The 15,078-nt window shown below is 37.0% G+C and overlaps 1 protein-coding gene across 1 annotated transcript in view; it reads left to right on the plus strand.

Moving 5' to 3' along the window:
* Positions 1–12,633: 12,633 nt before the first annotated feature.
* The window catches only part of LOC139711851 (uncharacterized), a 105,751-nt gene continuing 103,306 nt past the window's right edge, over positions 12,634–15,078 (plus strand). Inside the window, exon 1 of the mRNA XM_071623702.1 lies at positions 12,634–13,291. The gene's annotated coding sequence lies outside the window, so the exon portion shown is untranslated. The remainder of the gene's footprint in view (positions 13,292–15,078) is intronic.

The raw sequence follows: 15,078 nt of genomic DNA on the forward strand, positions 1-15,078 counted from the left end.
TCGTCGATTACACACACAATACATGTACGTACATCTTGCAAGGCAAGGGACGTACACACAGCTCCAACACAGGGTCGGTCCCTGCTCAAACCCCCTTCGTTTGAGAACGTACATGTACCGTTGTACCTGCTGTGACAAGCTATGGAAGTGCGGTGTAGAATTGAATGGTGAAGAGCGAAAAACGGCTGACCTGGATGCATGATGGCGCTACAGAGCATCGAAAGTCCGGTCTCTTTAACTCGGACTCAACTTTGTCCGCACCCGAGAAGACGCACGTGTGTTAGTTATGAAGACAAACAGGTCCATTCATAATTCAATTCAATCCTAAGGTATGCACATGATACCGACTTCCAGATGGCAACTTTTTATTTCCATATGCAGGACTCTGTGAATTAAAAGAAAAAAGAAAGGAAAAAGAATTCTTCCTCGTAGATGAAATAACACAATTATTGTAGGCGAGTTTTTGTTTTTTAATCTATTCCTCGGGTCAATTTTTTTCAGTAGCCATTATCATTTGGTATGAGAACAAATGACATTCAATTGCCACCATCAGTAAGACTTTTAGCAAAAGTTTGTGTTGAGTGTTCATTGTTTTTCATTTATTACATGTGGATTTCTTCATACAAGGGCAGACAATGCCAATGAAAAGAAAAACGTAGCCAAAATGTAAGCAAAATTGTTAAAGTTAAAGATGAACATTTGAATATCCGCAAAGTTTTCTTTTTTTTTTCACTTGGGTTATGCCTCGATAAGAGAACATCATAATAATCATGCAAAGATAAGGTTTTCAGTGTCCTTAAGATATGGTTTGAATTTGAGTTGAGAATATTCTCTTCCTTCAGTTCTTTTTCACTCCTTCTCCTTCTATTTTTTTTTTTCAACCTTGGTGGATTTAATCTCTGACGATCGAGCATTGATTGAATTTGGGCTAGATAAAACATACACACAGGAAGGCATGTTACAGTGATGCAATTTTTACCAGCATCTTTGATTTATTAATGTGTCATTTATTGCCATTCTTATCATTATATATAGATACTGAGAGGAGAAGATACGCCACATATAGGAGAATACCATGAAGGTTGCCATTTTAAATATAGCCAATTAAATTCTATGAACACTTTCCTCTCACAGCTGGGCATCGTTTTCATAGAGATGGACAGTAAAAGGCTAACATGCAAGTACTACATACACAAATACATACATGCATGCACTTGCACATAATTATGATACATTGTACTATGTTATCATTTCTATACAGGTGAGTATTTAAAAAAATGTTCAGTTTTGATGTCAGACATTTCTATTATTATAGATTTTCCTTGCCAACAATTTCATTGTTATTCAGTTTCCTCATATTAGAAGCATTCATTTTCGTAAAAACAAACAAAAAAATACATACACGCATGCACATACACATACATAATTATGATACATTGTACTACTAGTATGTTATCATTTCTATACAGATGAGTAGCTAAAAAAATGTTCAGTTTTGATGTCAGACATTCCTATTATTATCATAGATTTTCCTTGCCAACAATTTCATTGTTATTCAGTTTCCTCATATAAGAAGCATTCATTTTCGTAAAAAACAAAAAAAAAGTTTAGGCATCGAAATATCATTGCTCAAAATCGTTGTTTTTTTTTTTAATGTTCAAATAACCTAATGTGGAAACCAAATTTGCATTTGCGCATTCTAATTCACTGAATGTGCATAAATATTTCGGCAATGGTTATTCAACTTCATCTCAACCTGTCGTCAGCTTATCCCAAATATTCAAATCTGCATGATGGGCAAACAAGTTCATAAAAGGAACATTTCTTCTTTTTTTTTCAATTTAATAGTCCATTTATTTCCATAAAACAGTTAAATTAAACTTGTCCGAAGTTCATTAGAAAGTACATTACTTTTACTTATTTTGAATTCAATGTTAAAAACATCTATATGTGGATAACACATAGTGATAAAACTGAGTGTGTAAAATTATCGTCTCAAAAACAATATAGTAATCATAACAAAGATGTGAATTAAAGATAGACCGTATAGAAATGTGGTGATCATGATGGAAAGAAGGATTTATATTGAAGTTTACATGAAATGTTGAGCAAAAGGAAAAAAATCTGGATGTTCAAACATTAATCTTTATTTTTCCATTCAATTCAACTTTTATTTCTATCAACAAGTAATACATAATACAAAGTATGCATTTGCCATTCATGCTATTTAACAATTAAAAAAAGTACAGATTGTGAAACATAATACAAAATATATAATTTTTATACAGATAATCATAATATCGGGAAAACAATGCACACGTTGCAATCCTACATAGGCCTACACATGATGTTACCATAAACAACTCTTCCTCATTTACATCACCGCTGCCACCGCATGCAAACTTTCAAATAACATATAACATAATTTTAGGATGGAAGTTGCCCTACAACTCTTTGTGACCTTTATAGCCAGTAAGAGCTGATAAATTCAGTTCAGCATCAGCTGCTACTGCCCTCGATCGAGTTTACTAGTACGTCACCTCTACCTCAATAACGGAGGCACGTAATGGCCGCGTTGCATTCTGGTACGCTCCTCCGCAAACTTTAGACCTATCACAGCGTGCGCTTTCTAAATGTGGGTGGCAGGAGGAGGAGAAGTCAGTGAGTTGCCTTCTCATGTAGCTCGACTTCCATATGAGCGGTGTAAAGAGATTAAATTTTCTCCTCACCACAGCTCCATCCATGGTGGTGCATCACGCCCCGTGCCTCATATGCATTTTTGGACGAGCGCCACCGACGTTCCACCTGCCGTTATCAGGGGAAATACCCAGCGTACGATCTCGTGGTACACGTACTAGCAGTCCTAGCATGTACTGCAGTAACTCATTTACGATCGGTGGATCCCGGGATGCGATTTTTTTTTTCCGTAACCCTAACGCGTCGAAAGTGCCAATTGTGTCACTTGAGCAAAGACTATCAGTGTACAAATATCAGTGTACAAATACAAAAACAACAAACAACAACAACGGTTTTTGTACGCATGTGCGTGGACTTCGCATGACTTGGGCAGTTAGGCGTTGAGTTTGTACTGTATATACACAGTACCATTGGCATGGTCGTCTGCTAACTACAGAATCCGATTACAATGTGAGAATGGGACGCCGTCCTTCAAACAGAAACATAACAACGGGTTTATGTGTATATGGGTATGTGTATGCGTGTGTTTGTGTGTGTGTGTGTGTGCGTGTGTGTGTGTGTGTGTGTGTGTGTGTGTGTGTGTGGTTTACACTTCACATGTCATCGGCATGGCGTTCACCTTTGCCTTAGCTTATAGGTGGTATTTCTGTGGTTTTGTTCGCCGTCTGCTGACACTTTTCCTGTGTCTCGCAAGACTTTCGTTTCTAGGATGCATGCAAACTCGACGTCGTCATCAATATCTTGCAAAAAGTAAATTGGAAATCCAATTGAAGCTTGGAATAAATTATAATCAGAGTATTATATATTTAGGCTAACAGCTGCAGCGATTGCTATTGTTATTAACATTGATCATGTTTATTAAGCCCCACAAAATCAGATTCGAAGTGGGCATTGGGTCTTGGGTAACATGGATGAACTACTGGGTTAACTTGGGTTTATCCTCCAACTTCACGATGATTCAGAAAGGCGTAGTATAGGCTCCTTAGTTCAGGTTCATGTATATCAAGATATATGATTACATTCTCAAGGAATAACATCCAAGATGAAGATGGGGGAGGGAAGAGAAACTGTGGGGGGGGGGGGAGAGCTATAGTAATCATCGATTTTGATCGATAATCTCTCTATAAATAGTTTAATTTAATCAGCTTTTGAGGGCATTTTGGATCGGCCAAAAATCAAAAGATGTGCTATTTCCAACAAATTCTATTCATTTTCCCAGTCCATACATGTACAAAATTGCTCTAATATCACGGTTTGAATTGCTCTATCAATATTTTTTTTTTTAATTTTCACTTTATCATTGCCAACCCTATAGTACTTTTCATCACGTACCATCGTAATCTCTACCACCACGACCATCATTGAAGGAAACCAAAACCCAAAAAGAAATGTGGATTGAGTGAAAGCAGCAATATTGGTAGAAAACATCAGTGAAAGTTTAAGGAAAATTGGGCAATCGATGCAAAAGTTATGAATTTTTAACGTTTTGATGTTGGAACCACTGGCTGCATGACATCATGTGTGGGCAACAACATAAAGAAAATATAAAGAAAACAAACATGTTTTCACTTTTCTTGAGTAATGGAAGAGCATTTGATTAACCACTTTCAGAAAGTAGGGGGAATGATTACTACCCTTAACATAAATTATGTCAGTATCAATTAAGTTGAGGGAATGTGTAACTTTACTGATTTTTTTTTTTGGTGGAATTCTTTTCATATTTTCTTTACATTGTTGTCCACTAAAGACTTCATGGTCTCTATAGTAGTCTCTTTATTAAGTGATTACAACACCAAAATATAAAAACGAATAACTTTTGATTGTCCGATTTTTCCTCAAACTTTCACTGATGTGTACTGCTAATGTTGCTGCGTTCACTCAATTCATATTGTTCTTTGGGTTTTGGTTTCCTTTCCCAGGTAAAAAAAAAACCCAGTAGAAACCAGTAGAAACCAGTAAGCATTTTTCACTGGTCGTTACTGGTTTTAACTGGTCTTAACTGGTCTTAACAGGTTTCAACTGGTTCCAGTTGAAACCAGCAAGGTAACTCCAACTTTCCAGTAAGAAAATGAGCAATTCTAATTGAAACCAGTTGAAGACGTACTGGTACCAGCTGATACCAGTTTAAACATACTGGTACGAGTTTATACCAGTTGAAGTTGCACTGCTTACCAGTTGAAACCAGTAAAAGTCTACTGATGGCCAGTTGTAATAACAGTTCAAGTATCACTGTACCAGTTGGTAACAGTTTCTGTCGGTTGAAGTCTTACTGGTACTAGTTGATACCAGTTCAAGTGTCATTTTGTACCAGTTGATACCAATTGAAGGCTACTGGTCTATAAGTTAATACGAGTTGAAGTTCCCAGTTGATACCAGTTCAAGTCTCAATGTGTACAACGGTGCCACTTGATATATCAACCAATCATTACTACCATCATTGCTTTTATTAGATCACCATGCACGACCATAAACATCATTACTATCATTTCACAACTGGATATCATCTTATCATCATCACCACGATTATCACTTGTATTACCATCGTATACATATCACCACAAGCAATAAATCTTCCACCACTATCAATACCTTTTTGTTCATGTCATCAATCCATCAACAACAACTTCACGAAATCTCTTTCAAAGTTTTCAGCATCATCATCATTATTCTCAGTCTGAATAAGCATTGCGATTGGCAATATATTACTACTCGATCCCTCCCTCCAATGCCCACATGGCCTAGCACCCTTAATTGAATTGATGAAGAGAAACGATTGAATATTAAAACACTGATTTTTGTTTGTTTGTTTGTTTGTTTGCTTGTTTTTTGTTTGTAAGAACACTAGCCGCATTCACACGTACAAAATAGCTGGTTACCGAGCGCGCTCCAAAAGTCGAGTTCTTGTTATACTCGCAACTTTTTATAAACTTCATGATCGATATATTATAGAAACAAACACCTGGCTTTAACTGGTATCAGATTCCCAGGTGGGTTCATGACTTTAAATGTGTATAAACCATTTGTTGTCGACCGACACCCAAAAAAGGGAAGCCATGAGTGATTTGTTGTTTCGAAGTCGTGCAGTATCGTACACATAAAAAGTGATGAGATATTAGAGCTGTGATAGAAGTTTACCAGTATGAAGTTTATCAATATCAGCATAACCATTTATGTCTACCATGTGAGAGAGAGAGAGAGAAATAATCCAACCCACCACCTCCGATTCTCAATTAAAACACATTTGTAGAAGAGATTTGAAACGATCGTTTTGTAATGTGTTATTTGGCACAAAATAATTGCACTTATTTTTAATAATGGTAATCGATAACCAAATGAAAATCAATTTGCCAGATATTAGCCAGATTTAAGATCTTTTCATTAAGTTGGAGCAACGAGTATCAGTTCAGAGTCACAGAGGCTACTTTCGAGTTTTTATAAAATGCATTCATAGGAAACTGATAACTACAAGTTTAATTGAACGATGATAGCACCCATTATTATGGTTACAGATCGTTATTGAGAAGGTTCGTTATTCAGAAGGTGAGTATTCCGAAGGTTCGTTGTTCCGAAGATTCGTTACTCCGAAGGTTCGTTATTTCGAAGATTCGTTATTCCGAAGGTTCGTTAATCCGAAAATAAAACAAAGCTCGTTATTCCGAAGGTTCGTTACAGACCCTTTTTCATTGTCGGATCAACGAACCTTTGGAATAACGAACCCTATTTTATTTCCGGATGAGCGAACCTCCGGAATAACGAACCCTATTTCAGTTTCGAATAAACGAGCCTTCGGAAAGCGAACCCTATATTTTTTCGGATGAACGAACCTTCAGAATAACGAACCTGCGGAATAGCGCCACAAATGTTCGGATTAACCTAGGCCTACCGTTTTTGATTTTAGAATTTTAGGAACCTTCGGAATAACGAATATCCGAAACACACAAATTCCCTATACCTATTATAGAGGTTTGTTAACCCGAAAATCAAGAGAGGTTCGTTAATCCGGACATTTGTGACGTTATTCCGAAGGTTGGTTAGTCCGAAAATAAAATAGGGTTTGCTATTCCAAAGGCTCGTTTATTCGAAAATGAAATAGGGTTCGTTATTCCGAAGGTTCGTTAATCCAAAAATCAAACCCATTATTCCGAAGGTTCGTTAATCCAAAAATCAAACAGGGTTCTGGAACGGGTCACAAGACTGTTTGAACGTTCTTAAAACGTTTTTAAACGTTCTAGAGGACTTTCAAAAGTTGTCTAAATGTCTATAACGTCCAAACGTTTTTCTGTCGTCCTTAAAAATCATGTACAGAAAGGTTTTTAATTGTTATTTTAACGTTTATGAAACGTTTTTATAACGTCCAATTGAAACGTTTTAAATACGTCGAAAAACCTTCCAGAAAAATGACGTTCTGAAAACGTTTTGACAAAACGTCCAAATAACGAACTTGGAACGTTTCAAGAACGTTTAGAAAACGTCCAAATGTTAGCTAGGAACCAGATTTGTATCATGGTTGTATCTTAAGGTGCTCACATGCACTTTATTAGACCTTAACCGGCCAAGATCTAAACATGACGTCAAAATCACGTCCATTTTCCTTGTTTAGTTTTCGTGAAAAAGGCGTCTTTCAGACATTTTTCTTGTTTTCTTTACCAATATACATCAAAAAGGCATGAATTGACGTGAGACGACGTGCTCATGACGTTATTCTGACGTACATCTTGTCTTTAGAATTGTATTTTACACGTCATTAAGACGACTCTAATGACCACCAATGACATCTTTGGGACAACTTCCATTTGAGCAAAAATACGACATATTGACGTCAGTTTGAAAAATACGACATATTCACGTCAGTTTGACACGTTTATATGATGCAAGTATCTTCCTGTTATTTTCGTTTATAAGACATTAAATTAGTAATTTACACGTCTTTACGACATCTTTGTATAACCAACAAGGCGTCAGAAAGACGTCACAAATATGACGTCTTTTAGATGTCTTCAAACACCAATACGACTTTTTGGCGTCAGGTTGAGACGTCTAAATAGCGTCTGTTTTCTTTGCTTATTTACGTCAAACAAACGACAATCATTACGCCTTTCTGAAATCTAGATAATGAATTCTCTCTATGTGTTCCATTTGAGCAAAAAACAATCTTATTTTTGACAGTTGACTGACGTGAAACTGTCGTCGTTCTGACGACAGTATATGTCGCAAACTGATATAACTCTATAAATCTATAATTCGTAGGCCTTAATTATATGAAGTCACAAAGACGTCGCAAAACTGACGTAAATCTAACGTCACGTCATTAATATGACGTGGTAAATAGGTTGCAAAGCAATGTATTTTTTTTTTCACTAATACGTCGTAAATACGAAGTGGATAATACGTCACAAAACTGACTTGAATTTTACGTCTTTACCCAGCTAACACAAAGACGTTTTCTAAACGTTCTTGAAACATTCCAAGTTCGTTATTTGGACGTTTTATCAAAACTTTTTCAGAACGTCTTCTTGTGGAAGGTTTTCGACGTATTTAAAACGTTTCAATTGGACGTTATAAATACTTCTTTTAAACGTTAAAATAACACTAAAAAACCTTTCTAAATTTTTAAGGACCGACAGAAAAACGTTTGGACGTTATGGACATCCAGAAAACTTTTATAAACCCTCTACAACGTTTAAAAACGTTTTAACAACGTTCACAAAGTCTTATGACCCGTTCCAGAACCCTGTTTGATTTTTGGATTAACGAACCTTCGGAATAACGAACCCTAGTTCATTTTCGAATAAACGAGCCTTCGGAAAAGCGAACCCTATTTCATTTTCAGACTAACGAACCTTGGGAATAACGAACTTTCGGAATAACGTCACAAATGTCCGGATTAACGAACCTTTCTTGATTTTCGGGTTAACAAACCTCTAGGTATAGGGGATCTGTGTGTTTCGGATATTCGTTATTCCGAAGGTTCGTTAATCCGAAAATCAAGAAGGGTACTTTAGTCCGAATATTTGTGGCGTTATTCCGCAGGTTAGTTATTCCGAAGGTTCGTTTATCCGAAAAAACTAGGGTTCGCTTTCCGATAAGGCTCGTTTATTCGAAAATAAAATACGGTTCGTTATTCGGAAGGTTCGCTAATCCGAAAATAAAATAGGGTTCGTTATTCCGAAGGTTCGTTGATCCGACAATGAAATTGGGTCCGTAACGAACCTTCGGAATAACGAGCTTTGTTTCATTTTCGGATTAACGAACCTTTGGAAAGCGAAACTTCGGAATAACGAACCTTCGGAATAACGAATCTTCGGAATGACGAACTTTCGGAATAAAGAATCTTCTGAATAACGAACCTTCTAAATAACGAACTGTAACCATAATAATGGGTGCTATCATTGTTCAAACTTGTAGTTATCAGTTTCCTATGAATGTATTTCATAAAAACTCGAAAGTAGCCCCTGTGACTCTGAACTGATGCTCGTTGCGCCAACTTAATGAAAAGATCTTAAATTTGGCTAATATCTGCATGACAAATTGATTTTCATTTGGATATCGATTACCATTATTAAAAATAAGGGAAATTATTTTGTGCCAAATAACACATTATAAAACGATCGTTTCAAATCTCTTCTACAAATGTGTTTTACTTGAGAATCGGGGCTGGTGGATTGGATTTTTTTTTCTCTCTCTCTCACATAGTAGACATATGGTTATATATTGATAAACTTTATACTGGTAAACTTCTATCACAGCTCTAATATCTCATCACTTTTTATATGTACGATACTGCACGACTTCGAGACAACAAATCACGCATGGCTTCCCTTTTTGGGTGTCAGTCGACAACAAATGGTTTATACACATTTAAAGTCATGAACCCATCTGGGAATCTGATACCAGTTAAAGCCAGGTATTTGTTTCTATAATATATCGATCATGAAGTTTATAAAAAGTTGCGAGTATAACAAGAACTCGACTTTTGGAGCGCGCTCGGTAACCACTTTGTACGTGTGAATGCGGCTAGTGTTCTTACAAACAAACAAAAAACAAAAAACAAACAAACAAACAAACAAAAATCAGTGTTTTAATATTCAATCGTTTCTCTTCATCAATTCAATTAAGGGTGCTAGGCCATGTGGGCATTGGAGGGAGGGATCGAGTAGGAATATATTGCCAGTCGCAATGCTTATTTAGACTGAGGATAATGATGATGATGATGAAAACTTTGAAAGAGATTTCGTGAAGTTGTTGTTGATGGATTAATGACATGAAAAAAAAAAAGTATTGATAGTGGTGTAAGATTTATTGCTTGTGGTGATATGTATACGATGGTAATACGAGTGATAATCGTGGTGATGATGATAAGATGATATCCAGTTGTGAAATGATAGTAATGATGTTTATGGTCGTGCATGGTAATCTAATGAAAGCAATGATGGTATAAGTGATGATGGTTGATATTAAAGGAAACCAAAACCCAAAGAACAATATGGATTGAGTGACAGCAGCAATATTAGCATTACACATCGGTGAAAGTTTGAGGAAAAATCGGACAATCAATGCAAAGGTTATTCGATTTTATATTTTTGGTGTTGTAATCACTGAAAAACAGAGATTACTAGAGACCATGACGTCTTCAGTGGACAACAATGTAAAGAAAATATAAAGAGAATTCCACAAAAAAAAATCAATAAAATTACACATTCCCGCAACTTAATTGATACTGACATAATTTATGCTAAGGGTAGTAATCATTCCCCCTACTTTCTGAAAGTGGTTAATCAAATGCTCTTCCATTACTCAAGAAAAGTGAAAAAATGTTTGTTTTCTTTTATTTTCTTTATGTTGTTGCCCGCACATGATGTCATGCAACCAGTGGTTCCAACATCAAAACGTTAAAAATTCATAACTTTTGCGTTGATTGCCCGATTTTCCTTAAACTTTCAGTGATGTGTTCTACTAATGTTGCTGCTTTCACTCAATCCATATTTCTTTGTGGATTTTGGTTTCCTTCAATGATGGTCGTGGTGGTAGAGGCGACGATGGTACGTGACGAGAACTTCGGACTATAGGGTTGGCAATGATAAAGTGAACATCAAAAAATTGTTGATAGAGCAATTCAAACCGTGATACTAGAGCAATTTTGTACATGTATGGACTGGGAAAATGATTTGATTTTGTTGGACATAGCACATCTTTTGATTTTTGAATGCCGATCCAAAATGCCTTTTTAAAGCTGATTGAATTAAACTATTTATAGAGAGATTTTATCGATCAAAATCGATGATTACTAGCTCTACCCCAGTTTCTCTTCCCTCCCCCATCTTCATCTTGGATGTTATTCCTTGAGAATGTAATCATATATCTTGATATACATGAACCTGAACTAAGGAGCCTATACTACGCCTTTCTGAATCATCGTGAAGTTGGAGGATAAACCCAAGTTAAAGGGTGTGTACAGTTCTGGTCGAGGTGAGGATTTAGCTTTTAACATTTTGTGAGATATTCAGAACCCACTCTATGAAATGCCAAAGAGCATGCAATTCTAAAGGGTATCAAAAGTTTATTTGATGAAAATCGGTTTTGAAATGGCTGAGATATCCAAAAACAAGGTGAAACAAAGAGATCCTAATAAAGTTGTGGCATGTCGCCTTTTATTATTTTCACTTTTTGGGATATTTCAGCCATTTCAAAACCAATTTTCATCAAATAAACGTTGAATCCTTCTTAAAATTACATGGTCTTTCATATTTCATAAGAGGTTTCTTATTATCTCACTTAGAAATGTTCAAAACATGAATCCCTTACCTCAACCAGTACTGTACAGTCCCTTTAACCCAGTAGTTCATCCATGTTACCCAAGACCCAATGCCCATTTCGAATCTGATTTTGTGGGGCTTAATAAACATGATCAATGTTAATAACAATAGCAATCGCTGCAACTGTAGACCTAAATATATAATACTTTGATTATAATTTATTCCAAGCTTCAATTAGATTTCCAATTTACTTTTTGCAAGATATTGATGACGACGTCGAGTTTGCATGCATCCTAGTAGGGCTCACACCTGTACAAATAAAATGGAATGTCCCAGACCCCTTCACAAATTCGTACCAAAGATACCAAAATAAACGAAGAAAAAAATTAATTTAGAATCAATGATGTAGTTTGGCAAAAACTGAATAGCTGTAAATATTGAGTATGAATTCTTCTACAAGCTGCATTTTGGTTGGAAGATGAAAGCTTTTCTGATTGAATTTGAGGGGACTTTATTTCATGGCTGCATGTAAAGAAAAGAGGTGATTTTTTGAGTGAAGAGAACTCGTAGTTTGGCTTTGCGGACCCAGGTTAGTGAAGATGAAACATCTCATTTCTCCCAGCTATTTACGGAATTTTTTGAAATTTGAATTTTAACACACGTTTCTAAGGGGAATTATTTACCCGTGTGAGCCCAGTAACGCAAGTCTTGCGAGACATAGGAAAAGTGTCACCAGACGGCGAACAAAACCACACCTATAAGGCAAAGGCGAACGCGATGCCGATGACATGTGAAGTGGAAACACACACACACACACACATACACACACACACACACACACGCTTACACACACGCATACACATACCCATAAACACAAACCCGTTATGTTTCTGTTTGAAGGACGGCGTCTCATTCTCACATTTATGTAATCTGATTCTGTGGTTAGCAGACGACCATGCCAATGGTACTGTGTATAACAGTACAAACTCAACGCCTAACTGCCCAAGTCATGCGGAGTCCACGCACATGCGTACAAAAACCAACTTGTACACTGATAGTCTTTGCTCAAGTGACACAATTGGCACTTTCGACGCGTTAGGGTTACGGAAAAAAAAATCGCTCCCGGGATCCCACGCACTGACGCCGTATCTTAGGCGACGTCCGTGCGGTTGCGGATTTTGTGTCCAAGCTGCGCTACATTGTATTACATGTACATGGTATCAGCACCAGGAAATGTTTGCTGCCATCTGGGTATCAGAAGGATTCAATTTCATAAAAAGTTACTACGACGGCAACTCTTGCTGCTCAAGTGTCTTGGCAATGACAAGAATCCCTTCCTGATTGGTTGTTGCTACGAGAAGTAGATATCTAACAGAACTGACTATCAAACTGCTTTTCTATGAAATGAGACCCAGAACATGCGAGCAAGAGTGCACCGGCGGCTCCGCTTTGCTGAGATTGATCCGGGTATAATCGTCTCCGTTTAAAAAACGGAACGGTACAAAGATCGGCGTCTCATCTCGTTGCATGGTTTCAATGCTATAAGCCATCGAAGTGCAAGTGACGAGGTAAAGAATGTACAACTTGATAACTCACAAGGTGTTTCTCATAACATCGTATACTAGTATGAAGTAGATATCGTTGAAATGCGCATAGATTGTGACGATCATCATTGAACTGGAACACAGACAACGCCACAAGACTGGAGCTGGGTGGAGTTTGGAGGACATACCGTCGGCTGGCGAGCAACCGCAAGGTCCAAGCGGCCGTTCCGTTCCCCCGTGTGCTCTCTGTACGGTGCAGTGTCTACGTACTTTCAGCACATCGTGAGCTGAGCTGAGGTAGGCCTGTCGTTCTCTCTCTTACGTACAGTACACAGTACAAGATTCCCTGTCAAGTTTCAATGTTCTAGCTTCCCTCCTCATTGTATGGCCTGAGGCTGCTCGCCTTTTACTCCACTTACTAAAAAAAATCAATGCTAACCTAATGTCAAGCTTGGTTATAGGATGCAAGGCAATCAAGGCTTCATCACAATAAAAAAAGTGCTATAAAATAATTTATTAATAATAACTGCACTAGGGCATTTGAACAAAATCTCTGGTGAAATGTTCTTCTGTCTGAAATAAAAACCACCAGCTCAGTGATTTTATTACAATGAAATGCTGGAATACATTTTCTCTAACTAGTTTGTGTTAGCAAATAATTTAAGGTAGGTCTCAGATGTAAGCTTTTCTAGGCCTACTAGAGTAAAATATCCCGTTTGCGGCAGTTTAAGCATTGTTAAGGGTTTTTCCAACTTGTAAACAAATCAGGCAAATTATTTTCAACCATTTCATATATCATAGACAAGATTATTCATTAACGCAACTGTTTTCATGAAAGAAATTTACCATTGACCAACGCAGTTTTCATGATTTACGAGGGCAAAACCCGGCACAATTTTCGCCGATAAGGGCGATATGCGACGTAGTATTTCTGCTTGCGGCACGATGTACAATCCCTATGCAATACGCGCGTGCTCCGCGATCTTTAGCTGAACGCCTTCACATGTCTCGCGAACATTGCGTAAGCGCCAATTCCCATTGCGAAAGCACGTGAAAATAGCGTGCGCACATGCATTGGCCGCAAACAAGATCGCAATTCTGGCGGTGTTGTTGATGTCTTTCTCGTGTTTTTCTCATTTTTTTCGATGGTAACATCCACTTTCCGAAAAAAATGGCGGCCCACATCGGCTCGCGAAAATTCTATTTTACGTGAGGATATGTTTTCAAAATCCATGAACATCGAGAAAACGACACAAAATCCAGTTTCTTGGACCATTGTTTCTTAACTGTTATGTTAAGAAGTACCGAAAATTTCATTTTGGATGCGATATGTTGTCATTTAGGTGAGAAAATTTCACTTTCGTCAGAGATCGTGCCCATTTTATTGGTTGGTTTTTGTTGATTGCTAGTGTGTTAGTATATGTGTAGTGTGCATGTAACAGTGCAATGCTGTGTTTAGCTGTATATTACCGTGTATGTTGTACCTGCCGCGAACGGCTGCACGGCCGCTTACTGACGCAGTTACTCTATGCATGTCCACCACTTTCTTTACAACAGGTTATGTTGGTTGAGCTGACATGCTTTACAAAAATATTGTGTCACATGATACTGAATGTATTGTTATGAAGTACAATGTCACACCTAAAGATGTCAAGTCAACAATTAAAAACTTGTATGCCATTCCAGCAAAGATATAAATGATTTACTTTTGTGATATTTATATTTAATGCACATATCATATATTATTAATTCATTTCAACTTGGATCAAAAGTGCAAATTTCTTCTTTATCAATAAGAGAAAGAGAGAGAGAGAGAGAGGGAGGGAGAGGGGGAAGGAAGGAGAGAATAAAAGAAGGAAACATCAAATTGATAACAGGAAAATAACTGCAGCTAGTAGTACTGCATTTTTTTATAGTTTTGTCATGTGATCATATTCACAGCTGAGGAATATAACGACTATCCATGTTGGTAATAGAATCAATAACTGTAACAGCATGAAACGAATGATGTAATTCATTAATGATGTTACTTGAGCAGAAATAATATGAGGTCATAACAGCAAATATTTTCCCACAAAAATACA

Source organism: Diadema antillarum, unplaced genomic scaffold (genome assembly GCF_040938485.1).
Source record: "Diadema antillarum isolate AM-2024a unplaced genomic scaffold, OU_Dant_1.0 seq00001712_RagTag, whole genome shotgun sequence".
NCBI lineage: Eukaryota > Metazoa > Echinodermata > Echinoidea > Diadematoida > Diadematidae > Diadema > Diadema antillarum.